The 26,024-nt window shown below is 46.2% G+C and overlaps 1 protein-coding gene across 5 annotated transcripts in view; it reads left to right on the forward strand.

Moving 5' to 3' along the window:
* Positions 1-26,024, forward strand: part of frem1a (Fras1 related extracellular matrix 1a) — a 765,391-nt gene that overhangs the window by 69,735 nt on the left and 669,632 nt on the right. For all 5 annotated transcript variants that reach the window (XM_072517132.1, XM_072517134.1, XM_072517136.1 and 2 more), the window contains exon 2: positions 4,552-4,596. The gene's annotated coding sequence lies outside the window, so the exon portion shown is untranslated. The remainder of the gene's footprint in view (positions 1-4,551; positions 4,597-26,024) is intronic.

The following is a 26,024-nucleotide window of genomic DNA, read 5'->3' on the forward strand; positions in this document are numbered from 1 at the left end:
TCATGAATCCTTCTATGGATTTTATTCAAACCTACAGAATATTTAAAGGTATAGACTGGATAACCAGGATAGATGCAGGCAAGCTGTTTCCCCTGGTTGGGGAGTCTAGAACCATGGAACTCATTTTAAAATAACTGGGAAGCCACTTAAGACCAAGATGAGGAGCAATGTCTTTATTTGGGGAGTTGTGAATTTTTAGAACTCTACCCAGAAGACTGTGGGGGCTGCGTCCTTGCCAATGTTTAAAGTACGGATTGGCAATTTGAAATTTCTCAATGACATATATGGGCATCTTGTGGGGGGGAAAAAGCATTGAAATGGATGATCAGCCATGATCATAACAAATGTCGGAGCAGGCTGAATGGCCTCCTCTTACACTCCTATGTTCTGAACTGAAAGCAACCCTCCAATATGTGAGAAATCACAGAAACATTGTGGGCGGAATTCGCCGTTGGCCGATGCCGGAAACGAGAAATGCGATTGGACAGAGAATAGGTTCAGGCAAAATCGTGGCAGGTGTCAATTTGACGCCAAATCGCAATTCTTTCCTCCTCGACAGTGGCACCAATGTGTACTGGAACGCATTTACAGTAAACACCTTTTGCATATCATTAGCGGTCCCAACCCGGTATTCTCCGGGACCTCCGCGATTGTCCTCCTCCAATGGGCCGAGTTCCCAACGGCGCGGTTCACTTGTGCTTTTAAAAATCATGAAACCGACGTCATGGCTGATGAGGGCGATAGGAGGTTGCACAGAGAGGCACGACTGTGGGCTGCCAGGCTGGGCTGACTGGGGTGGGGGTGAACCTGCCAGGGCCAGGGGAGGGGAGGTGACTGGGAACAGGCTGAGTGGCCAGGGTGACCTCCCAGGGACTGGGGCAGTGTCGAGTCATTAATGCGGCCAGAAAGGCAGCCATCTTGCTGTGCATTCACTGACCACCCACCTTGGAATCTGGATCTACAGATTAACACCAGCCGTATAGATACCCTCATCCCCCACCCTCTGCCACCTGCCCACCCAGGGTAACGCCTACGGGGGCACCGGGCGGGGGACGTGCAGTTGGCAACGATATCCCTGGCCTCCAGGACAGGCACCAAGGCCAGAGGCTCCCTCAGTGCCGGCCAGAGGCTCCCTCAGTGCCAGCACCGAGGGTACAGGGGGTGATTGATGGGATGCATGTCCCCTAAGAGCACCTGCAGATGACATATTCTCTACACAAACTGAAAGGGTACGACTATGTGAACGTGCAGCTGATTTGTGACCATCAGTTGCACATCATGCATGTCTATGCCCGATACCCGGGCAGTGTGCAAGTCGCCTTCATCGTGGCACACCTAACATGACCCACCCCCCCCCCCCGGCTTGGGGATTGGCTCCTGGGCTGCAAGGGTTATCCACTGCAGTCGTGGCTGATGATACCTACCCGGAGGCCACAGACCCGCAACAATGATGCCCATACAGCGACTAGGTCCGACATCGAGCGGTGCTTCGGCCTCCTGAAGATGCAGCTCAGGTGCCTGGATCGCTCTGGAGTATGATTCTGACAGGGTCGCCTGCGTCTTGGCAACCTGCTGCGTCCTCCACAGCATTGCACAGCAGAGGGGCAATATACTGGAGGAGGAGAAACATCGGGCTACTCCCGGGGGCCGAGGGTGTGAGCGGAACTAACCCCCGAGGCTCCCTGACACCTTGACACTGCCAGTCCTGGAGGCCCGCTGTGGTCTCGGTCAGCATCCACACGCTTGCGGTCATAGAGCATAGGGTGTGAAACATCTCCGTATGGGACTGCTCCACATCACGCTGTGACTGTGCCACCAGCTTCTGTGTTTGTGTCATGTCATGCAGTGACTGCGTCATTTCCCTCTGGGACTGGGCCATCGCCCTCTGTATCTGTGCCACATCGGCCAGTGCCTGGGCAATAGCGGCGACGTGCCCAGCCATGGCCTGCTGTGACTGGGCCACGCTCAGGAGCGCCGCTGCGATGTCCAGGTGGCTCTGGCACATGCATCCCCTGTGAGAAGGAACCCTGCACAGCATGCCCCAGGCTTTAGACATGCTAATCCATAGCCAACACTGTCGCCCCAATGCTTCCATCATGGACACCAACCATGCAGTGTTGGCCTGTGCAGTGTTAGCATGCATTGTCAGCACCACCTCCTGCTCCTGCATGTGTCTGGACTCCTCCAACTGCACCTGCAGGTGCTGGATGCTCGCCGGCAACCCCTCATGTAGTCCCTGGCTCTGCGACTGTATCTTCATGATTATGGGACTGCCCGTTCCAGAAGACCGAAACGTGCCTGGATGGCAGCTAGTTCCTCGGGTCGACCTGCCCTCCACCCGTCCACCCTTTTGGGTGTTCCTACCTCCACCTGCTGTACTGGAGCAGCTCTGTGGCGCGTACTAGGTGGTGTCCCAGGAGCCTCTTCACTGAAGTGCCCAACCGAGGTGAGTGTCTCTGGGATGGTGGACAGTATTAGAGACAGCAGTGACGGAAAACAACTGTCCTCGTTCGACTTGAGCTCCGGGGTCTCTGAGTCTCGGGTGGAGGGCTGCCATCCGAGTTGCTCTCGTCGCTGCTCGGCTCACGAGGGAGCTCTGGGTGTGGCAATGTCTGGGGTCGGGGGAACCAGATGGACCCACCCCATCACCAGCAGGTGCTGCAACAAGACACAAGACCAGACCCATGATTAGACTGGGGATGAGGTGGGGATGGTACAGGGTGAGGGTGGGGGTGGTGTGGGGTGGTGTTGCTTAGGGTTGACACATGTGTCATGGGGAACCGCAATTCAGCAGGGTCTCACTTCTTTGCTTCTCACAACCTAACTCCACCACGGTGACCTCCCTTTCGTCTGGGCTCTCTGCTGAGCCACAGTGAGGGGCTGCAGGTCCGGCAGTCCCCCTCCTGTCTTCTCCCATTCCCGGTAGTTGTCCGCGGCCTTCTCTTGGGGTGGGGTGGGGGGCGGCATGCGACACATGCAGCCTGGGGGTGGTGTAGCTGGTGGCCTCAATCGCCAGGGCACCAGACACCAGATAAGGGAATAGTGTAGATGGGCTTTAGAGTGGTTTCACAGGTCGGCGAAACATCGAGGGCCGAAGGGCCTGTACTGCGCTTCTATGTTCTATGGCGGCCGGTATGCGTACTGACATGTGGTGCAGGGTGGGGGTTCGCCTGCCGGGTGGAGGGGGGGGGGGTAGGGTTATGGGGGTGTGGGCCTGGTTTTAGTGACGGGGGCACAATGCTGCCTACTCACCCTGGCCGCCCTGAGGAGGTTGTGCTGGCTGGTCTGGACAGTGTTGCCCATGGCGCTGACTGTCTCTGTCACCTATGCCCAGGCACGGCGAATTGCGACGGCTGACCCCCTCCTTCCCGGGCTGGGGTACAGGGTCATCCTCCCTCCTCCACTCTTCCACCGCGTCCAGGAGGGTCTCGAGTTCTGTTTCCATGAACTTTGGGGCTGCTCTCCTCACTGCCATCTTGGTGGCTGGCATGGTGTGTGAAGAGTGAAATGTGTATATGCGGCTGCAGCTTGTCAGCCTCATGAGTGCCAATTGCGATGCCTGCACCATTTCTCATTAGAATCAATGGTGTTCTATGGGGTGCAGATGATAGCCCCTTAACAGTACCGGAATTGGTCCAAGTGCTGCACCAGTTGTGGAACTCCACGAATTCTGCACCAACATCAACACTTCGTCTCAGAAACGTAGAATCACACCCTGTATGTGAGACAGAACCAGAATTGCTCACTTTTGAGCAGGAAAGCCTGCACTGGCTTTTATCTGATTTGCAGATTAGAGCAACTGGAATGCAAAGAAGATGAGCTTACACAGCTGAATTTCCACAGTTGTGCACAGGACTAGGAAAGCTGAAAGCGGCATGCCATGTGAATCTACATTCCTAAATATCTCTTCCCATCTATTTTGTATTATTGTTTCATGTGATATGGGCATCGCTGGCTGCTGGGCTATTGTCTATCTCTAATTGCCGTTGAAGAGGTGGTGGTGAGTGGCCTTGTAAAACTGTGGCACGCAATCTATGTGATGTAAGTGCCAGAGTGCTGTTAGGAGGGTGTGATGTTTCTTGTATTCTTCAAGATAGCCCAAAGTCATAGTGTTCACAAAGAACATTAAGCTATGTATTTAAAACAAAACTAGTTTATTTTACACTACTTTAAATGGTTCGCACACACTACTGAGTAATAGCTAACAAAATAATAGTATTGAATCTATGTTACAGTAATCTATTATGTCTCGAACACAACCAACACTCCTAACTCAACCTCACACTATCCTTCTCCAGCAGCTTCCCCCAGAATGCTTCAAGATGCAGCCCTTTATAAGACTACTTAGTGATGCCATCCAGTGTTGATATACATGAACATCATCTTGTTAAGACTTTATTCTCCTTAGATTATACATATCATTATAGAGGGGAGCTCCAGGATTTTGGCCGAAGGGCAGTGAAAGAATGATCTACTTCCAAATCAGGGTGGTGTGTAACTTGGAGAGAAACTTGCTAGTTTCTCATTCATTTGCTTTCCTTGTCCTTCTAGGTGGTAGAGGCTGCGGGTTTGCAAGGTGCTGATGAAGGAGCTTTGGTGAGTTGCTACAGTTCATTTTTGGAGATGCACACTGCTACAGGTATGCCCATGATCAAAGGAGTGAATATTTAAGGTGAGGGATGAGTGCCAATCAAGCAGCTACTTTGCCCTGTATGGTGTTGTGCTTCTTGTTGGTTGTTTGAGCTGTTCTCATTCATGAATGTGGAGCGTGTTCCATCATATCCCTAACTTGTGCCTGATCGATGGTAGAGAGAGGCTCTTGGAAGTCAAGAGATGATTTACTCACCATCAAATTCTCTGCCTCTTGCAATCATAATATTTATATGGCTGGTCTAGATTGGTCAATGATAATATCCAGGTTGAGAGTGGGGCATTCAGTGATGGTCATGTTTTTGAATGTCAAAGGTAATGTAAAGAAGAAAATTGGCTCTTCTGTTGAAGCAGGTTATTTAACCTGTGGCAGAACCAGCAAGCTAGTGTTCAGGAATAGTCCTGGTTCCAAAACCCCAAGGGTCTATTAAAATTAGCATCACACAGCAGTTGAACAAAGCAAATTCAATCAGTCATCTATGGATGAGAACTTGGCTAAATCGGGAAAGAGCTCAATCTTTCAAAGCTAGTGCTAGTGGGTTTTGGAAACTAACTCTTAATGAAGAATCTAAGTTTTTCACAATCTTCATTACTCATTTTTAAAAAAGATTTTCCAATTAAGGAGCAATTTAGCGTGGCCAATCCACCTACCCTGCACATCTTTGGGTTGTGGGGATTAAACCCATGCAGACACTGAGAGAACGGGTAAATTCCACACTGATAGTGACCTGGGGCCAGGATCGAACCTTGGCACCGTGATGCAGCAGCACTAACCACTGTTCCATTGTGCTGCTTTTCATTATTCATTTAGGAGGTTTGGTTTCTCTAGATTACCCTTCAGCATCACGTCAGAACGGGAAATCTTCCAGAGGACAACACCAAGTCTCCCCAAAGGACTGAATCGAGTTGTATGAAAAAGAAAGCATTTGTAAGGGCTTGTCAGCTGGAACAGATGAAGCCTGTGAGAAATATAAGGAAGGTAGGAAGGAACTTAAACAATGAGTCAGGAGGACTAAAAGGGGTCACGAAAAGTAATTGGCAAACAGGATTAAGAAAAATCCCAAGGCTTTTTATACATATATAAAGAGCAAGAGGGCAGTCAGTGAAAGGGTTGGCCCACTCCAGGACAGGGGAGGGAATCTTTGTGTGGAGCCAGAGGAATTGGGCGAGGTACTAAATGAGTACTTTGCATCAGTATTCACCAACGAGAAGGACTTGGTAGATGACGAGCCTGAAGAAAGATGCATAGATAGTTTGGGTCACATTGAGATCAAAAAGGAGTGGCATTGGGCATCTTGAAAAACATTAAGGTAGTTAAGTCCCCAGGGCCTGATGGGATCCACCCAAGAATATTGAGGGAGGCAAGGAGAAAATTGCTGGGGCCTTAACAGACATCTTTGTATCCTCACTGGCCACAGGTGAGACCCCAGAGGAGAATAGCTAATTTGTTCCTTTGTTTAAGAAGTTTAGCAAGGATAATCCAGAAAACTACAGGTCGGTGAGCTGTACGTCAGTGTAGGGAAATTATTGGAGAGGATTCTTTGAGACAAGATTTACTCCCATTTGGAAGCACGTGGACGTATTAGCGAGAGGCAGCATGGTTTTGTGAAGAGGAGGTCGTGTCTCACTCTCAAAGTTGACTTGAGTTTTTTGAAGAAGTGACAAAGATGATTGATAAAAGTAGGGCAGTGGATGTTGTCTACATGGACTTCAGTAAGGCCTTTGACAAGGTCTCTCATGGCACATTGGTACAGAAGGTGAAGTCACAAGAGATCAGAGGTGAGCTGGCAAGGTGGATACAGAACTGGCTCGGTCATCGAAGGCAGAGGGTAGCAGCGGAAGGTTGCTTTTCTGAATGGAGGGCTGTGACTAGTGGACTAGTGTGACCACAGGGTTCAGTACTGGGACCTATCTTGTTTGCAGTGTATATAAAAGGGATTTGGAAGAAAATGTAACTGGCCTGATTAGTATGTTTGCTGACATTAAAAGGTTGGTGGAATTGCAGATAGCAATGACGACTTTCAGAGGATATGGCAGGATATAGATCGGTGGAGACTTCATAGAATTTACAGTGCAGAACGAGGCCATTTGACCCATCGGGTCTGCACCGGCCCTTGGAAAGAGTACCCTACCCAAGCCGCATGGCTTGGGCGGAGAAATGGCAGAAGGGAGTTTATTCCGGACAAATGTGTGATAATGCATTTTGGAAGGTCTTATACAGGTAGGGAGTATACAGTAAATCGCAGAACCCTTAAGCGAATTCACAGGCAGAGGGATCCGGGTGTACAGGTCCACAGGTCACTCAATGTGGCAATGCAGGTGGAGAAGGTAGTTAAGAAGGCATATGGCATGCTTGCCATCATCAGCCGGGGCATTGAGTATAAAAATTGGTAAGTCATACTGCAGCTGTATAGAACCTTAGTTAGGCCACACTTGGAATATCGTGTTCATTGTGGTCGCCACACTGGAGATTTTGGAGAGGATACAGAAGAGTTTTACCAGGATGTTTCCTGGTATGGATGGCATTAGCTATGAGGAGAGGTTGGATAAACTTGGTTTGTTCTCACTGGAATGAAGGAGGTTGAGGGGCGACCTGATAGACGTCTAAGTCTCCCAAATTATGGGGGGCATGCACAGAGTGGATAGTCAGAAGCTTCTCCCCAGGGTGGAAGAGTTAATGACTAGGGAACATAAGTTTAAGATGTGAGAGGCAAAGTTTAGACCAGATGTGCAAGGGAAGCTTTTTACACAGAGGGTAGTGGGTGCTGGAACTCGCTTCCGGATAAGTTGGTGGAAGCAGGTACGACAGTGACATTTAAGGGGCAAATACATGAATAGGATTGGAATAGAGGGATATGATCCCGGAAGTGTAGAAGGTTTTAGGTTAGACGGGCAGTAAGATCGGTGCAGGTTGGGAGGGCTGTCCTGTGCTGTCCTTTTCTTTGTTCTTTGGATGATGTCTTGATCCATGGATTCACTCACATAGACCATGACACTAGAGTGTGAGCTGCACTGCAATGCCTACAGGAAGCAAAGCTTTCACTCAACAACAAATGCAAATTCACCAGTTGGGTTCCTTGGACATATTGTAGATGCATTCATTGTCACAGTTGATCACATAAAACAAGAGCAATCAAGGAGATTCCAGCTCTTCAGAGCGTTACTGTGTTCCAAAGATTCATGGATTTGGTAAACCAAGTCAGAAAGTTCCTGCCCAATCTAGCTGTTGTCAGTGAGCCATGATGTCAACTGTTACAACAGGTTACTACATGGTTCTGGGAAGAAATACAACAGAGGTTTTTTGAGAAAATCCGAGATACTGATATCACCTTTACTTTAACTCACTATGACCAACTATCATTGCTGCAGATGCACCTTTACAGGATTGTGAGCTGTACTATTTCAGGTGCAAATGGATGGATGGCACAAATCAGTTTATTATGGATCCTGTTCACTGATCAAGACTGAACAGTGACTGAGAAAGTGGCGTTGGACCCTGCATGGTCTTGTGAGAAGTTTGCACTTGATGTTCTCTCTCCCAAGATCGAGACAGATATTCAGCCGTTAGCGACACTCTTAAAATGAAAATCGCTTATCGTCACAAGTAGGCTTCAAATGAAGTTACTGTGAAGTCTAAATCTTTAAGAGTTAGCAAATGAGTACGAAGATTCAGACTAGTGATGTAATAGAATAGAACGATACAGCGCAGTACAGGCCCTTTGGCCCACGATGTTGCACCGAAACAAAAGCCATCTAACCTACACTATGCCATTATCACCCATATGCTTATCCAATAAACTTTTAAATGCCCTCAATGTTGGCGAGTTCACTACTGTTGCAGGTAGGGCATTCCACGACCTCACCACTCTTTGCATAAAGAACCTACCTCTGACCTCTGTCCTATATCTATTACCCCTCAGTTTAAAGTTATGTCCCCTCGTGCCAGCCATTTCCATCCGCGGGAGAAGGCTCTCACTGTGCACCCTATCTAACCCCCTGATCATTTTGTATGCCTCTATTAAGTCTCCTCTTAACCTTCTCTCCAACGAAAACAACCTCAAGTCCATCAGCCTTTCCTCATAAGCTTTTCCTTCCATACCAGGCAGCATCCTGGTAAATCTCTTCTGCACCCGCTCCAAAGCCTCCACGTCCTTCCTATAATGCGGTGACCAGAACTGTACGCAATACTCCAAATGCGGCCGTACCAGAGTTTTGTACAGCTGCAACATGACCTCGTGACTCCGGAACTCAATCCCTCTACCAATAAAGGCCAACACTCCATACGCCTTCTTCACAACCCTATCAACCTGGGTGGCAACTTTCAGGGATCTATGTACATGGACACCTAGATCCCTCTGCTCATCCACACTTCCAAGAACTTTACAATTAGCCAAATATTCCGCATTCCCGTTATTCCTTCCAAAGTGAATCACCTCACACTTCTCTACATTAAACTCCATTTGCCATCTCTCAGCCCAGCTCTGCAGCTTATCTATGTGATGAAGAGGTTTGATGTAAATATGGAGTACCTTTCGGGAAAGCAGCAGAATGCCGTGGCTACTTTGACTCTCTTATTCCAGTGGCAAAGCCTGAACAAGATGATTGTAGCCCTCGTTGATGTGGTAAAAACCTCTGTAGCAACAACCACAATTCTGCCAGCAACGGCTCAGTGACTGAATGAAATCAACGATGCAGGGAAATCTGATAAAGAATGTGCTCTGATCGTAGAAGATGACCAGCATACATGCCACACAATCCCATTGTAAGACACTACTATGAACGGAGAGGAAAACCCAATTGAGTTGAGGATTTGCCACCTATAGGTCATTTTGAGAGTTCTGAGATTTGGCAAATATCAGCACTTGCACTCAGGACATTTGGGCATCACAAAATGTCGAGCCAGAGAGAGATTTTGTTTGGTGTCCAGATCTTTCAAAATATCTTGAAGAGATGATATCGAGCTATATTACATCTGCTCTTCATCAGCAGGACACAAGAAAACCATTGATGTAATCATTGTGACAATCTTGGAATGGACCTCTTCAGACACAAAAAAGTAAGATGTTCTTGATCATAGACTCCAGCTGAATACAAGTCAAACAACAGCAGGGACACACTTTTCAAGCAGTGATTACATTGCTGAAGGGGATAATTGCAACACATGGAATCCTAGACCATGTAATCTCAGGCAATGGACTGCAGTTTGCCAACTTTAAAGGGTTTACAGAATGGACAAAACCACATGAACCTTATCAGCTCAAAAGCACCCTCAAGCTAACAGTGAAATGAATGAGGAGCCCGTACAATGAAAGCATTGCTGAAGAACAATGACATGAAACTTGCACTTTTCAGCTATCTTTCAATTCCACTCCATAATACCTCCTTATGGAAAGAAGACTCCACTTCCTACCTTCACACACTCTCATGCCATAACTACAAGCTGAGGATTTGGACAGAATGAGAGAGAAAGAGGACAAATGTGTGACTTTGTACGTTGTCAAGTTGTTTTCATGCTGATAAACTCTAAAAACACTTTGTCAGTTTAGTTGTTCTTGCAGAATATATTTTATTTGCAATGCAAAGATTAACCCTTTTGCCCCTCCCTAGTCAGATACTTGGACTAAAGGTCAGAGATTATCCAAACACTCGTTCAAACAAAAATTGTTATCACCTTAGCACAGCATCACATTCCAGGTTTGTTTGCTAAAAGAGGATAGATTTCATGAAGCAATGCTTGCCAATGACGCTGTTCAGGGCCGTGGTGCAGCTCTTTTGGAATTTCCCTGTGATGCAGAGGTACAAAATAAATGATTTTGGATGTGATGTGATTCAGGGGGGAGACAGTGGGGCAGTGGTGTTGTCATTGGACTAGTAATACAGGGAAGCATCTGGGGACCCGGGTTCAAATCCAGCCACAGCCAATGCTGAAATTTTAATTCAATAAAAATCTAAAAGTCATGGCATATGGCACAGTGGTTAGTACTACTGTCTACAGCGCTGAGGACCCGGGTTCGAATCCCAGCCCTGGGTCACTGTCCGTGTGGAGTTTGCACATTCTCCCGGTGTCTGCGTGGGTTTCACCCCCACAACCCAAAGATGTGCAGGTTAGGTGGATTGGCCATGTTAAATTGCTCCTTAATTGGTAAAGAAACAATTGGGTACTCTAAATTTATAAAAAAATAACATCTAAAAGTCCAATGATGATTGTCAGAAAAAGGAAAACAAATCTGCCATTCTTACCTATCTAGTCAGGTTGACACTCAAATGCCCTCTGAAATGGAGGGCAGTTAGCGATGAGCAGAAACAAATAAAATGTGAAATTAATAAAAAATATCATGGCCAGTGGGATTGTAGATAATTTTAGGCTAGAAATAGGTATTACCATCGCTGAATCCCCCACTATCAACATCCTAGGGATTACCATTAACCAGAAATTGGATTAGCCATATAAATACTGTGGCTACCAGAACAGGCCAAAGGCTAACAATCCTGCAGAGACTTACTCTCCCTAACTGTGGGTGTACCTAGATCTCAAAGACTGCACTGGTTCAAGAAAGCTCACCACCACCTTCTTCTAAAGGGCAACTAGGGATGGGCATTAAATGCTGGTCGAGCCAGTGTCACCACATCCTAAAAATGAATTAAAAAAAACATCCAGAAAAATAATGAAAATAGCCATACCTTTTCTGTATGAAGGGTGAAAGATGTGCACTGAGGTCAGTGCAATTTCAGGAGAATATCTTTCTAAGTTATATTCAGAACATTAAATTGACGCAAACAAATGGAGGAAACTGCACTGTAAAAAGTATTCCAGCTTTGATTATCTTTTGAAGTGTTTGATGTTTAAAAGAGATAATGATAGCACAACTCCCTCTTCAGGTATGAACTCCATCTGCTTTCAGCTGTTGTTGGATTGGATGGGATTTGTTTATTGTCACGTGTACCGAGGTACAGTGAGAAGTATTTTTCTGCGAGCAGCTCAACAGATCATTAAGTACCTGAAACAAAAAATAAAATAAAATAAAAACATAATAGCGCAACACAAGGTACACAATGTATCTACATAAATACCTTCATCGGGTGAAGCAAACAGGGGTGTAGTGTTAATCAGGTCAGTCCCTAAGAGAGTCATTTAGGAGTCTGGTAACAGCGGGGAAGAACCTGTTTTTGAGTCTGTTCGTGCGTGTTCTCAGACTTTTGTACCTCCTGCCCGATGGAAGAAGTTGGAAGAGTGCGTAAACCGGGTGGGAGGGGTCTTTGATTCTGCTGCCACTTTTCCCAGGCAGCGGGAGGTGTAGATGGAGTCAATGGAGGGAGGTAGATTTGTGTGATGGACTGGGCGGTGTTCATGACTCTCTGAAGTTTCTTGCGGTCTTGGGCCGAGCAGTTGCCATACCAGGCTGTGATGCAGCCAGATAGGATGCTTTCTATGGTGCATCTGTAAAAGTTTGTCAGAGTTAATGTGGACATGGCGAATTTCCTTGGTTTCCTGAGGGAGTATAGGCGCTGTTGTGCTTTCTTGGTGGTAGTGTCGACGTGGGTGGGCCAGGACATATTTTTGGAGATGTGTAGCCCTAGGAATTTGAAGCTGCTAACCATCTCCTCCTCGGCCCCGTTGATGCTGACAGGGGTGTGTACAGTACTTTGCTTCCTGAAGACAATGAACAGCTCTTTAGTATTGCTGGCATTGAGGGATAGATTGTTGTCATTGCACCACTCCACTAGGTTCTCTACCTCCCTCCTCTATTCTGACTTGTCGTTATTCGAGATCTGGCCCACTATGGTCGTATCGACAGCAAACCTGTACATTGTATTTCTAAGGTCAACTTCCGTTCAGAAAGGATTAATATCTTTATTCTTAATTACTATATCCTCTGCCTTCTTAACTAGTTGGCTACTCCTAATGTCTTCTACCGCTTAGATTCCTTTGCTGATACCAGATGGGAACTGATCTATTTCAAACTATATTTCAAGTTATTATAGGATCCCAAATCTACGAGGAAGAATTTTAACTCTCTTACCACTCAATGTCCTGTAAGGGGCTGGATCTGTTGAGGATGTATAGGTGTCTTAAGCCAGGTGCGAGATAACGTTTCTTTTTAAAATGTGCTGGAGAGGCAAACACAATCAGTAAGAATAAACAGCAACACCTCCTCCACAATAGTCCTAAATGCCGGGGCCCTGGAAGGCTGCGACTTAGCCTTCTACTATACTCCCTCCTGTGCACACGCAACTGCGTGGCAGAATTTGGTTCCAACTCCATCTTAAAACCACTTGCAGAATTTTTCCCAAAATAGGCACGTCCTGTTCTCAAGGTTGCCACATTTACTAAACCTCATTTGTTCCTTTTTTCTCAAAGGATTTTTTAATGACTGTTACGCTTCTTAAACTAATTGACAGCTATGTCCTGTCTATTTCATACACAGCGGTTTTCTTAAACATTGTTTTCCACGTTTGCTGTTTTTCTCAAACTTTTAACCTTCTATGTGCTTGCTAGCTTTTCAAAAAGCGCTCTGGCATTCCTTCGTGTATGTTCCTTTACCTATATTTTTATATGTTTCTTTTACTCTGTTTATTTTGTTCCAAATTACATTCTCCTTTCCCAATTTCATTTACAAGATGGAGTCATTAAAAAATCCTTTGAGAAAAAAGGAACAAATGAGGTTTAGTAAATGTGGCAATCTTGAGAACAGGATGTGCCTGTTTTGGAAAAAATGCTACAAGTGGTTTTAAGATGGAGTTGGAACCAAATTCTGCCACGCAGTTGCGTGTGCACAGGGAGTATAGTAGAGAGCTAACTACACAGCCTTCTGGGGCCCCTGTATTTGGGACTATTGTGGAGGTGTTGCTGCTTATTCTTACTGATTGTGGTCTGAGGGTCAGAATGTCGAGGATCCAGTTGCAGAGTGAGGAGCCAAGTCCTAGGTTTTGGAGCTTTGATATGAGCTTTGCTGGGATTATGGTGTTGAAGGCGCAGGTGTAGTCAATAAATAGGAGTCTGATGTGGGAGACCTTGTTGTCGAGATGCTCTAGGGATGAGTGTAGGGCCAGGGCGATGGCGTCTGCTGTGGACCGGTTGCGGCGGTATGCGAATTGCATTCTGGGAGTATGGAGGTGATGTGCTTCATGACCAACCTCTCGAAGCACTTCATTATGACTGGTGTCATCAGCAATGAGACCAACACTGCGAGGGTGGCATCTGCAGTGGAGACATTGGCAGAGGACGTGCACTCCATGGCGGGGAATGTCTGCTCTTCATGATTCAGCTCATGACCTCCATGGCTGAGGGCATGAGATCCATGATACAGGACTTCAACTGGCACTGGATCCATGTGCTGGCCCAAGGTGCTGACCAACTCGGCTAATTTGAACCAGATTGCTTTGGTGATCCTTGGAGGCAGCCACGGCCCTAGGGGAAACAGGAAGTTTCCGTAGACCACCACCTGCTATAACGGGTGCTGATAACTCCCAGGACTCCTGGCTAATCTGGGCAAGAGCTATGGGTCTGCATGGCTGGTTGTCTGTCTTTTCTTAACAATGAACTTCATGGAATTCAACAATTGTGAGAGAAAGACGCGCATTCTATTCTAACCCCCCCGCTCTTTAACTTGCCCCACCCTCTTCACATACGCAAGACAAATAAACACTGAGTGGAAAGAGAGGAGTAAAAATTAATATGAAAAGCAAAAGGATAAGAATATTTGTTTCAAGTGGACATTTTCCAGTTAGATTCTTTCTTGAGTCGAGGCCCACAGTTGGATGATACCTTTGCCTTCAGTCTGTAATATTTTTCACTGTAGATTCATCAGGGTCCAGAGATTTCTGCTTTTAGATGGTAGGGAGAAGAGCAGATGGCGAGTGCTACTTCCTCCTTGAGGGTCCAGTGGCTTCTTTGCAAATTAACAGTAACAACAAACTGCTAACTTTGTGGGAAAGCGAGAAAGAGATCAACACAGCCTCCATTTTTGGAGCCCAGAAACTTTCTGCTGGGTTCTCTGAAAACCCCACCTGGCAGGGCACGATCGCTGTCTGTGCCGGGCAGGATACTGTCCCTGGTCAATTCATTGGCCATCAGCCAACCAATCAAACTAAATCCCTCCAATCCTTCGAGTGCCAAAAGGTCTAGGTTCTGCTGTTCAAAATCTAAATCTTCAGTGTACTATTTAGAAACTTTGAGTTCTTCACTTCCTCTGTTCGACTTAAAGATATGTCTCCTTTAAAGATCCATGGACCAGAAACGATAACGACAAAATAAAAGAAATAGGAAATAAGAGAATCAACAAGAAGGACCCTTGCAACAGGTTTCTGAGAGAATAGACCAAAACCCCGAACAGCAGGTTTCTGAGAGCCTTAACAGAAATCTTTGGATCCTCACTGTCATCAGGGGATGTCCCGGAGGATTGGAGAATAGCCAATGTTGTTCCTCTGTTTAAGAAGGGTAGCAAGGATAATCCAGGGAACTACAGGCCGGTGAGCCTTACTTCAGTGGTAGGGAAATTACTGGAGAGAATTCTTTGAGACAGGATCTACTCCCATTTGGAAGCAAATGGACGTATTAGTGAGAGGCAGCATGGTTTTGTGAAGGGGAGGTCGTGTCTCACTAACTTGATAGAATTCTTCGAGGAGGTCACAACGATGATTGATGCAGGTAGGGCAGTGGATGTTGTCCATATGGACTTCAGAAAGGCCTTTGACAAGGTCCCTCATGGTAGACTGGTACAAAAGGTGAAGTCACACGGGATCAGGGGTGAGCTGGCAAGGTGGATACAGAACTGGCTAGGTCATAGACGGCAGAGAGTAGCAATGGAAGGATGCTTTTCTGATTGGAGGGCTGTGACTAGTGGTGTTCCGCAGGGATCAGTGCTGGGACCTTTGCTGTTCGTAGTTTTTCGAGGAGGTCACTAAGATGATTGATGCAGGTAGGGCAGTGGATGTTGTCTATATGGACTTCAGTAAGGCCTTTGACAAGGTCCTAGGTGACTAGGAGTAGGAGTACAGGTCCACAGATCACTGAAAGGGGCAACACAGGTGGAGAAGGTAGTCAAGAAGGCATACGGCATGCTTGCCTTCATTGGCCGGGGCATTGAGTATAAGAATTGGCAAGTCATGTTGCAGCTGTATAGAACCTTAGTTAGGCCACACTTGGAGTATAGTGTTCAATTCTGGTTGCCACACTACCAGAAGGATGTGGAGGCTTTAGAGAGGGTGCAGAAGAGATTTACCAGAATGTTACGTGGTATGGAGGGCATTAGCTATGTGGAGAGGTTGAATAAACTCGGTTTGTTCTCACTGGAACGAAGGAGGTTGAGGGGAGTCCTGATAGAGGTCTACAAAATTATGAGGGGCATAGACAGAGTGGATAGTCAGCGGCTTTTCCCCAGGGTAGAGGGGTCAATTACTAGGGGGCATAGGTTTGAGGTGAGAGGGGCAAGGTTTTTACGCAGAGGTTAGTGGGTGCCTGGAACTCGCTGCCAGAGGGGGTGGTGGAAGCAGGGACGATAGTGACATTTAAGGGGCATCTTGACAGATACATGAATAGAATGGGAATAGAGGGATACGGACCCAGGAAGTGTAGAAGATTTTAGTTTAGACGGGCAGCATGGTCGGCACAGGCTTTGAGGGCCGAAGGGCCTGTTCCTGTACTGTACTTTTCTTTGTTCTATTTACTTTTGCAGAGATTATAAAACAGCCGTCAATATAGTTCTATGCACGGTTAGGAAAGACTTTTAAATCCTTGTTTGATTCTGTACCAAGGTACAGTGAAAAGTATTTTTCTGTGAGCAGCTCATTAAGTATGTGAAAAGAAAAGGAAATAAAATAAAATACATAATAGGGCACCACAAGGTACACAATGTAACTAGATAATACTTGCCAGACCCATGCAGAAACTCTGGCTCCATGTCTTCAGAAAATGTTTGAGCAGTTTTGTTCACCTTTCCAACCACACTGCTCTTCTGTCTGCAGAGATATATTTTTACTGAACTGCAGACAGCAAACTGGTGACTTGTGTCACAGCTTCAGCCAGACGATCCGCGTTTCCTCCAAAATGCCAGAAAACCTAACTCCATCAGTAATGACATCATCCAGTAACACCATCTTACCAAACTGAAATCTAATTAGCTCACCAGGGAATCCCCTTAATCCAAACAAAACTGCATTAGCCCAAGCTTTTTATGATAGTTTAATTTCAACCATGCACCCAAAAATGCTGTCAGACCTGCTGAGATTGTCCAGTATTTTTTGTTTTTGTCCCAAAAATATATTTGCTTTTCAAACTAGGATTTCTTTTCAAACACTGTTGCAGCAACCATACACATACTAACCCAGGCTTTTAGCCCTTACAGCCCCAAATACCTGTAATAAAATGCATATGAAATTCCTACCTTCATAACAACTTTTGTCTTGAATTATATTTAATGATTAAACATCTATAGCTCATTTGGTTGGGATCGAAAAAAACTGCAGAAAACCGCAACATAAAGTGACTTCGGCTAAATGTGCATGAAATACAGAAAGCTTTCACACAAAGTGTAGCGACTAATGAGGAAGGCTCATGGAATGTTGGTCCTTCAAGGGGGTTGCGTATTAGAATTCGGAAGTCTTGCTGCAACTGTACAAGGTGTTGGTGAGACAACATCTGGAGTACTGTGAATAATTTTGGTCCCCTTATTTATGGAAATATATTATTTCATTGGAGGTAGTTTGGAGAAGGTTCTCTGGGATGATCCCGGACATGGAATACAACACTCTGGTGCGGCCGCATTTGGAGTTATGCGTGCAATTCTGGTCGCCGCGTTATAGGAAGGATGTGGAAGCATTGGAAAGGATGCAGAGGAGATTTACCAGAATGTTGCCTGGTATGGAGGGAAGATCTTCTGAGGAAAGGCTGAGGGACTTGAGGCTGTTTTCGTTAGAGAGAAGAAGGTTAAGAGGTGACTTAATTGAGGCATACAAGATAATCAGAGGATTGGATAGGGTGGACAGTGAGATCCTTTTTCCTCGGATGGTGATGTCTAGCACGAGGGGACATACCTTTAAATTGAGGGGAGATAGATATAAGACAGACGTCAGAGGTAGGTTCTTTACTCCGAGAGTAGTATGGGTGTGGAATGCCCTGCCTGCAACAGTAGTGGACTCACCAACACGAAGGACATTCAAATGGTAATTGGATAGACATATGGACAATAAGGGAATAGTGTAGATGGGCTTTAGAGTGGTTTCACAGGTCGGCGCAACATCGAGGGCCGAAGGGCCTGTACTGCGCTGTAATGTTCTATGTTTTATGTTCTATGTTCTATGGAAGGGTTGCCTTATGAGCAAAGCTTAAACTGGTTGAGAATCTACTCTTGGAATTTAGTAGAACGGGAGATGATCTCATTGAAACATATAGGGAGCTGGATTCTCCGCCCCTCCATGCCATGTTTTTGCCCCAACCTGCCGGCGGGATTCTCCGATACTCCATCGGTCAATGGGGTTTCCCATTGTGGGGCAGCACCAAGCCTCCCGGGCGCCGGCAATCCCACTGAGGATTCTTGAGGGGCTTGACAGCATAAATGTTGAGATATTTCCTCTAATGGGGGAGCCTGGAACTAGACACAGTGTCAGAATAAAGGTGTGCCAATTTAAGACTGAGATGAGAGAGAATTTCTCTGAGGGTTGCGTGGGCAGAATCCTTGTGTATATTTAAGGCTGAGATAGATAGATTCTTGATCAGTAAGTGGATCCAAGGTTACCGGGAAATGGCAGGAAAGTGGACGTGAGGAATGGAGGAGCAGGCTCAAGGGGCCGAATGGCCTACTCCTGTTCCTATTTCTTATGGTCTTCTAGAATTCCAAAGATTCACAACCTTTGAGTCCTAAATCATGATCCAATTATTGAATCTGACCCTGTTCTCTAGACTTCCCAGACAGGAGAGACATTTTTCAGCATCTATCCTGTCAAACCACGTGATAATCTTATACAGCAGCAGAAACAGAAAATACTGGACAATCTCAGCAAAACTTGAGAATTGTTCCTGAGATGTCCTCAGGAACAGGACATCTGTGGAAAGACAAGGAAGCTAATGCATTGAGTCTGGATGACTCTTTGTCAAAGCTCTTATATTACCTGAAAATTTTATATGTTTCCATGAAATCACCTCTCAGTCTTTTGAACGAGAGAGAACATAGCTCTAGTCTGCTTAATCTCTCCACACAGGACAGTCACCTCTTCCCCATAATCAACCTAGTGAACATTCATTGCACTTCATCTAAGACAGGTACGGCCTTCTTTTGTAAGATGGCAAAATCTGCACACACTAACCCAGGTGTAGCCACAACAACATCCTCGATCAGGCTTGTCCCAACAAATTCGTTCAAAAGACCACCTTTCTTTTTCAAAATTATATGGTTTGGCACAACATGAAACAAGTATTCCAATAAAATATTGTGTATGAAGAAAATAAACAATGCGTTGAGCAAAAATCAATGTCAAAATAATAAATTGAAAGTTTAAAATAACGAGTATTTAATAAAAGTGATCATTAGAGTGAGCGAGAGTCAAATTTCCAGTTCACTCTCTGTCTCAGAGTATTTATTCACTCACCCACACCCATTGGGAGGGATGCCTCCATGATGGGGTGGGGTGGGGGCAGGGTCCCCCCCTGATGCTTGTGGAGGGGGTTGACGGGAGTTTAATTCTAGTGTTGATCGGGGTGCTCTTTAAAGATGACCACCTGATCTCTGTGGGGCAGGCCTTGCTGGCTCTATCAGGCCCCGCTCTGTCAGGCAGACCGTATTAACCAAGCCCCCAAATTTTCTGTGCACCCTGTGCCAGAAAATTTGGTCTGAAAGCTTAACTGTGCATCTGGAGAGGATACATGGCTGTTTTCACTCACTCGGACAATTTTACACTCTCGTCCACGCACGTACGCCCACACTCGTCTAGCGAGGCAGTGAATCTGATTTTCATTCATTTAAACATGCTGAAACAGTAATTTAATTTGATTTAAATGTGGGTGAACGGCTTAACGCTGTTGCTTCTGAGGATGTCGGGTGTTCCCCCGTCACGCTTGGTGATGACCAAATTGGGGGCTCGGAGGTGAGTACACCTGTCAGGTGGTGAGGGACAGGGTTGCCCACTGGCACCTTGGTTGTACTGCTGGGGATGGGGACAGGGGTGGAGTCTCCAGGGAACGCATTCGGGGAGGATTGCGGAGGGTTTCCCACTATGGGAATGCCGGTGATGTTGGGGGTGGAGGGGAAGGGGAGCGCACTGCAGCCCCATGCTGGCAATGTTGGGAGTGAGGGGCTCTGAAGCCTTCATTCCAGAGGTGATGGATGGAGGAAAGCCTAATGTCCTTAGGGGAGAGAGTGGCCTATCTCTTGACTCGTGAAGCCGGGCTTGCCAGCATCTTTAAGCCCCTTAAGAATGATGGCACAAAACAGCCCCCCCCTGCCCTCAAACCCCCCCTTTTTTACCTGTTGGCAAACTTCAGAAGATCTGGAGAGAAACCTGGCTGTTTCTCTGGAGAAACATGCCGGTTTTCAGTCAGAATCTTTTGGGGAAATTCGCCCAATGTGTCAATCTTCCATGAGTGACTCCGCATCGGCAGTAGTGAGGGAACACCTCAAAGACTTCCAAGCAGCCAGGCATACTGAAGTTCAGGGGATATGGTCCTGAGTGAACCTCAATGGCAGGCTTACTAGCCTGTACTGTGCAGTGAGACCAATTACCAGATCAAAACACTTGACGAGAGTTGTATACAGCAGCTTTGTCATATAAACAGATTAAAAAGATATTGTAATCAGGAGCAAGGTAAACCAATTAATAAATGCCTGCTATTGAGGACAGATGAGGAAAGAAATGACACCGGCACGGTAGCACAGTGGTTAACACCATGGCTTCGCAGCTCCAGGGTCCCAGGTTCGATTCCCGACTTGGGTGATTGTCTGTGCTGAGTCTGCACGTTCTCCCTGTATCTGCGTGGGTTTCCACCGGGTTCTCGCGGTTTCCTTCCACAGTCCAAAGATGTACAGGTTGGGTGGATTGGCTATACTAAATTGCCCTTAGTATCCAAAAAGGCTTCAGGGGGGATATTGGATTACGGGGATGGGTTGGGGATGTGGGCTTAAGTAGGGTGCTCTTTCCAAGGGTCAGTGCAGAACTGATGGGCTGAATGGCCTCCTTCTGCACTGTAAATTTATGATACTATGATATAGTCAGGAAGAGCTAGGGAAAACTATCGGGCTAGATTCTCCACCAGCGTGATCCTCTGGTTTGCCGGCAGTGCACTCACGTCTGCAGATTACCCGACGGCGTGGAGGTGCCCACAATGGGAAAGTTCATTGGCCGGCTGCCGGGATGGAGGATCCTGCTGCCGGCAGAGGCGCGCTGCACCAGATAACTGGTGCGGCGGGACAGAGAATCTCGCACGTGATCTAGTGTTTGGGATGTTTGACACAGCACTTGATTATTTAAAAATTGAGCAAAGAAAAGACAAAACAGAACTAGCAGAGTTTGTGGAAGTGTTTAGGTACAAGCCAGGGTACACTTTGTTGGCCATTCATGATGTGGGCATAGGGGAGACGGTAGAAAGAGGGAATATCGACCGTGGATATCTAAGGAAATAAGGGAGAGTATCAAATTGAAGGAAAAAGCATACAAGGTGGCAAATATTAGTGGGAGACCAGAGGACTGGGAAATCTTTAGGGGGCAACAGAAAGCTACTAAAAAAGCTATAAAGAAGAGTAAGATAGATTATGAGTAAACTTGCTCAGAATATAAAAACAGATAGTAACAGTTTCTACAAATATATAAAACAAAAAAGAGTGGCTAAGGTAAATATTGGTCCTTTAGAGGATGAGAAGGGAGATTTAATAATGGGAGATAGGAAATGGCTGAGGAACTGAACAGGTTTTTTGGGTCATCTTCACATTGGAAGACACAATTAACATGCCAGTGACTGATGGAAATGAGGCTATGACCGGTGAGGACCTTGAGATGATTGTTATCACTAAGGAGGTAGTGATAGGCAAGCTAATGGGGCTAGAGATAGACAAGTCACCTGGCCCTGATGGAATGCATCCCAGAGTGCTAAAAGAGATGGCTAGGGAATCCAAAATTCACTAGATTCTGGGGTGGTCCCGGCGGATTGGTAATTAGCAAACGTACCACTGTTTAAAAAAGGAGGTAGGCAGAAAGCGGGTAATTATAGGCCAGTTAGTTTAACTTCGGTAGTAGGGAAGATGGTGGAATCTATCATCAAGGAAGAAATAACGAGGCATCTGGATGGAAATTGTCCCATTGGGCAGACACAGCATGGGTTCATAAAGGGAAGGTCGTGCCTAACTAATTTAGTGGAATTCTTTGAGGACATTACCAGTACAGTAGATAACGGGGAGCCAATGGATGTGGTCTGTCTGGATTTCCAGAAAGCTTTTGACAAGGTGCCACACAAAAGGTTGCTGCATAAGATAAAGATATAGAACGATACAGCGCAGTACAGGCCCTTCGGCCCACGATGTTGCACTGAAACAAAAGCCATCTAACCTACACTATGCCATTATCATCCATATGCTTATCCAATAAACATTTAAATGCCCTCCATGTTGGCGAGTTCACTACTGTTGCAGGTAGGGCATTCCACGGCCTCACCACTCTTTGCGTAAAGAACCTACCTCTGACCTCTGTCCTATATCCATTACCCCTCAGTTTAAGGCTATGTCCCCTCATGCTAGCCATTTCCATCCGCGGGAGAAGGCTCTCACTGTCCACCCTATCTAACCCCCTGATCATTTTGTATGCCTCTATTAAGTCTCCTCTTAACCTTCTTCTCTCCAACGAAAACAACCTCAAGTCCATCAGCCTTTCCTCATCAGATTTTCCCACCATACCAGGCAACATCCTGGTAAATCTCCTCTGCACCCGCTCCAAAGCTTCCACGTCCTTCCTATAATGCGGTGACCAGAACTGTACGCAACACTCCAAATGCGGCCGTACCAGAGTTTTGTACAGCTGCAACATGACCTCGTGACTCCGGAACTCAATCCCTCTACCAATAAAGGCCAACACTCCATAGGCCTTCTTCACAACCCTATCAACCTGGGTGGCAACTTTCAGGGATCTATGTACATGGACACCTAGATCCCTCTGCTCATCCACACTTCCAAGAACTTTACAATTAGCCAAATATTCCGCATTCCCGTTATTCCTACCAAAGTGAATCAGCTCACACTTCTCTACATTAAACTCCATTTGCCACCTCTCAGCCCAGCTCTGCAGCTCATCTATGTCCCTCTGTAACCTGCTGCACCCTTCCGCACTGTCGACAACACCACCGACTTTAGTGTCGTCTGCAAATTTACTCACCCACCCTTCTGCGCCCTCCTCTAGGTCGTTGATAAAAATTACAAACAGCAACGGCCCCAGAACAGATCCTTGTGGTACTCCACTTGTAACTGAACTCCATTCTGAACATTTCCCATCAACCACCACCCTCTGTCGTCTTTCAGCTAGCCAATTTCTGATCCACATCTCTAAATCACCCTCAATCCCCAGCCTCCGTATTTTCTGCAATAGCCTACCGTGGGGAACCTTATCAAACGCTTTGCTGAAATCCATATACACCACATCAACTGCTCTACCCTCGTCTACCTGTTTAGTCACCTTCTCAAAGAACTCGATAAGGTTTGTGAGGCATGACCTACCCTTCACAAAGCCATGCTGACTATCCCTGATCATATTATTCCTATCTAGATGATTAGAAATCTTGTCTCTGATAATCCCCTCCAAGACTTTACCCACAACAGACGTGAGGCTCACCGATCTATAGTTTCCGGGGTTGTCTCTACTCCCCTTTTTGAACAAAGGGACCACATTTGCTATCCTCCAGTCCTCTGGCACTATTCCTGTAGCCAATGATGACATAAAAATCAAAGCCAAAGGCCCAGCAATCTCTTCCCTGGCTTCCCAGAGAATCCTAGGATAAATCCCATCAGGCCCCGGGGACTTATCTATTTTCAGCCTGTCCAGAATTGCCAACACCTCTTCCCTACGTACCTCAATGCCATCTATTCTAATAGCCTGGGTCTCAGCATTCTCCTCCACAACATTATCTTTTTCTTGAGTGAATACTGATGAAAAATATTCATTTAGTATCTCGCCTATCTCTTCAGACTCCACACACAACTTCCCATCCCTGTCCTTGACTGACCCTACTCTTACCCTAGTCGTTCTTTTATTCCTGACATACCTATAGAAAGCTTTTGGGTTTTCCTTGATCCTACCTGCCAAATACTTCTCATGTCCCCTCCTTGCTCGTCTTAGCTCTCTCTTTAGATCCTTCCTCGCTACCTTGTAACTATCAAACGCCCCAACTGAAACTTCACACCTCATCTTCACATAGGCCTCCTTCTTCCTCTTAACAAGAGATTCCACTTCTTTGGTAAACCACGGTTCCCTCGCTCGACGCCTTCCTCCCTGCCTGACTGGTACGTACTTATCAAGAACACGCAGTAGCTGTTCCTTGAACAAGCTCCACTTATCCAGTGTGCCCAACACTTGCAGCCTACTTCTCCAACCTATCCCCCCCAAGTCATGTCTAATGGCATCATAATTGCCCTTCCCCCAACTATAACTCTTGCCCTGCGGGGTATACTTATCCCTTTCCATCACTAACGTAAACATCACCGAATTGTGGTCACTGTCCCCAAAGTGCTCTCCTACCTCCAAATCCAACACCTGGCCTGGTTCATTACCCAAAACCAAATCCAAAGTGGCCTCGCCTCTTGTTGGCCTGTCAACATAATGTGTCAGGAAACCCTCCTGCACACATTGTACAAAAAACGACCCATCTAATGTACTCTAACTATATCTTTTCCAGTCAATATTTGGAAAGTTAAAGTCTCCCATAATAACTACCCTGTTACTTTCGCTCTTATCCAGAATCATCTTCGCCATCCTTTCCTCTACATCCCTAGAACTATTTGGAGGCCTATAGAAATCTCCCAACAGGGTGACCTCTCCTTTCCTGTTTCTAACTTCAGCCCATACTACCTCGGAAGAAGAGTCCCCATCTAGCATCCTCTCCGCCACCGTAATACTGCTCTTGACTAGCAGCGCCACACCTCCCCCTCTTTTGCCTCCTTCTCTGAGCTTACTAAAACACCTAAACCCCGGAACCTGCAACATCCATTCCTGTCCCTGCTCTATCCATGTCTCCGAAATGGCCACAACATCGAAGTCCCAGGTACCAACCCAAGCTGCCAGTTCCCCTACCTTATTTCGTATACTCCTGGCATTGGAGTAGACACACTTCAAACCACCTACCTGAACACTGACGCCCTCCTGTGAAGTCAAATCTGTGCTCCTGACCTCTATACTCTCATTCTCCCTTACCCTAAAACTACAATCCAGGTTCCCATGCCCCTGCTGCATTAGTTTAAACCCCCCAAAGAGCACTAACAAATCTTAATGCGGCATTATTCTATGAATTAAGGGTAAAGTAGTAGCATGGATAGAGGAATGGTTAATTAATAGAAAGCAAAGAATGGGGATTAATGGGTGTTTCTCTGGTTGGCAATCAGTAGCTGGTGGTGTCCCTCGGGGATCAGTTTTGGGCCCACAATTGTTCACAATTTACATAGATGATTTGGAGTTGGAGACCAAGTGCAATGTGTCCAAGTTTGCAGACGACACTAAGATGAGTGGTAAAGCAAAAAGTGCAGAGGATACTGGAAGTCTGCAGAGGGATTTGGATAGGTTAAGTGAATGGGCTACGGTCTGGCAGATAGAATACAATGTTGACAAATGTGAGGTTATCCATTTTGGTAGGAATAACAGCAAAAGAGATTATTATTTAAATGATAAATATTAAAACATGCTGCTGTGCAGAGAGACCTGGGTGTGCTAGTGCATGAAGTCGCAAAACATTGGTTTACAGGTGCAACCGGTGATTAAGAAGGCAAATGGAGTTTTATCCTTCATTGCTCGAGGGATGGAGTTTAAGACTAGCGAGGTTATGCTGCAATTGTATAAGGTTTTAGTGAGGCCACACCTGGAGTATTGTGTTCAGTTTTGGTCTCCTTACCTGAGAAAGGACGTACTGGCGCTGGAGGGTGTGCAGAGGAGATTCACTCGGATAATCCCAGGGCTGAAGGGGTTGGATTACGAGGAGAGGTTGAGTAGACTGGGAATGTATTCGTTGGAATTTAGAAGGATGCGGAGGGGATCTTATAGAAACATATAAAATTATGAAGGGAATAGATAGGATAGATGCGGGCAGGTTGTTTCCACTGGCGGGTGAAAGCAGAACTAGGGAGCATAGCCTCAAAATAAGGGGAAGTAGATTTAGGACTGAGTTTAGGAGGAACTTCTTCACCCAAAGGGTTGTGAAT

Source organism: Scyliorhinus torazame, chromosome 9 (genome assembly GCF_047496885.1).
Source record: "Scyliorhinus torazame isolate Kashiwa2021f chromosome 9, sScyTor2.1, whole genome shotgun sequence".
Classification (NCBI taxonomy): domain Eukaryota; kingdom Metazoa; phylum Chordata; class Chondrichthyes; order Carcharhiniformes; family Scyliorhinidae; genus Scyliorhinus; species Scyliorhinus torazame.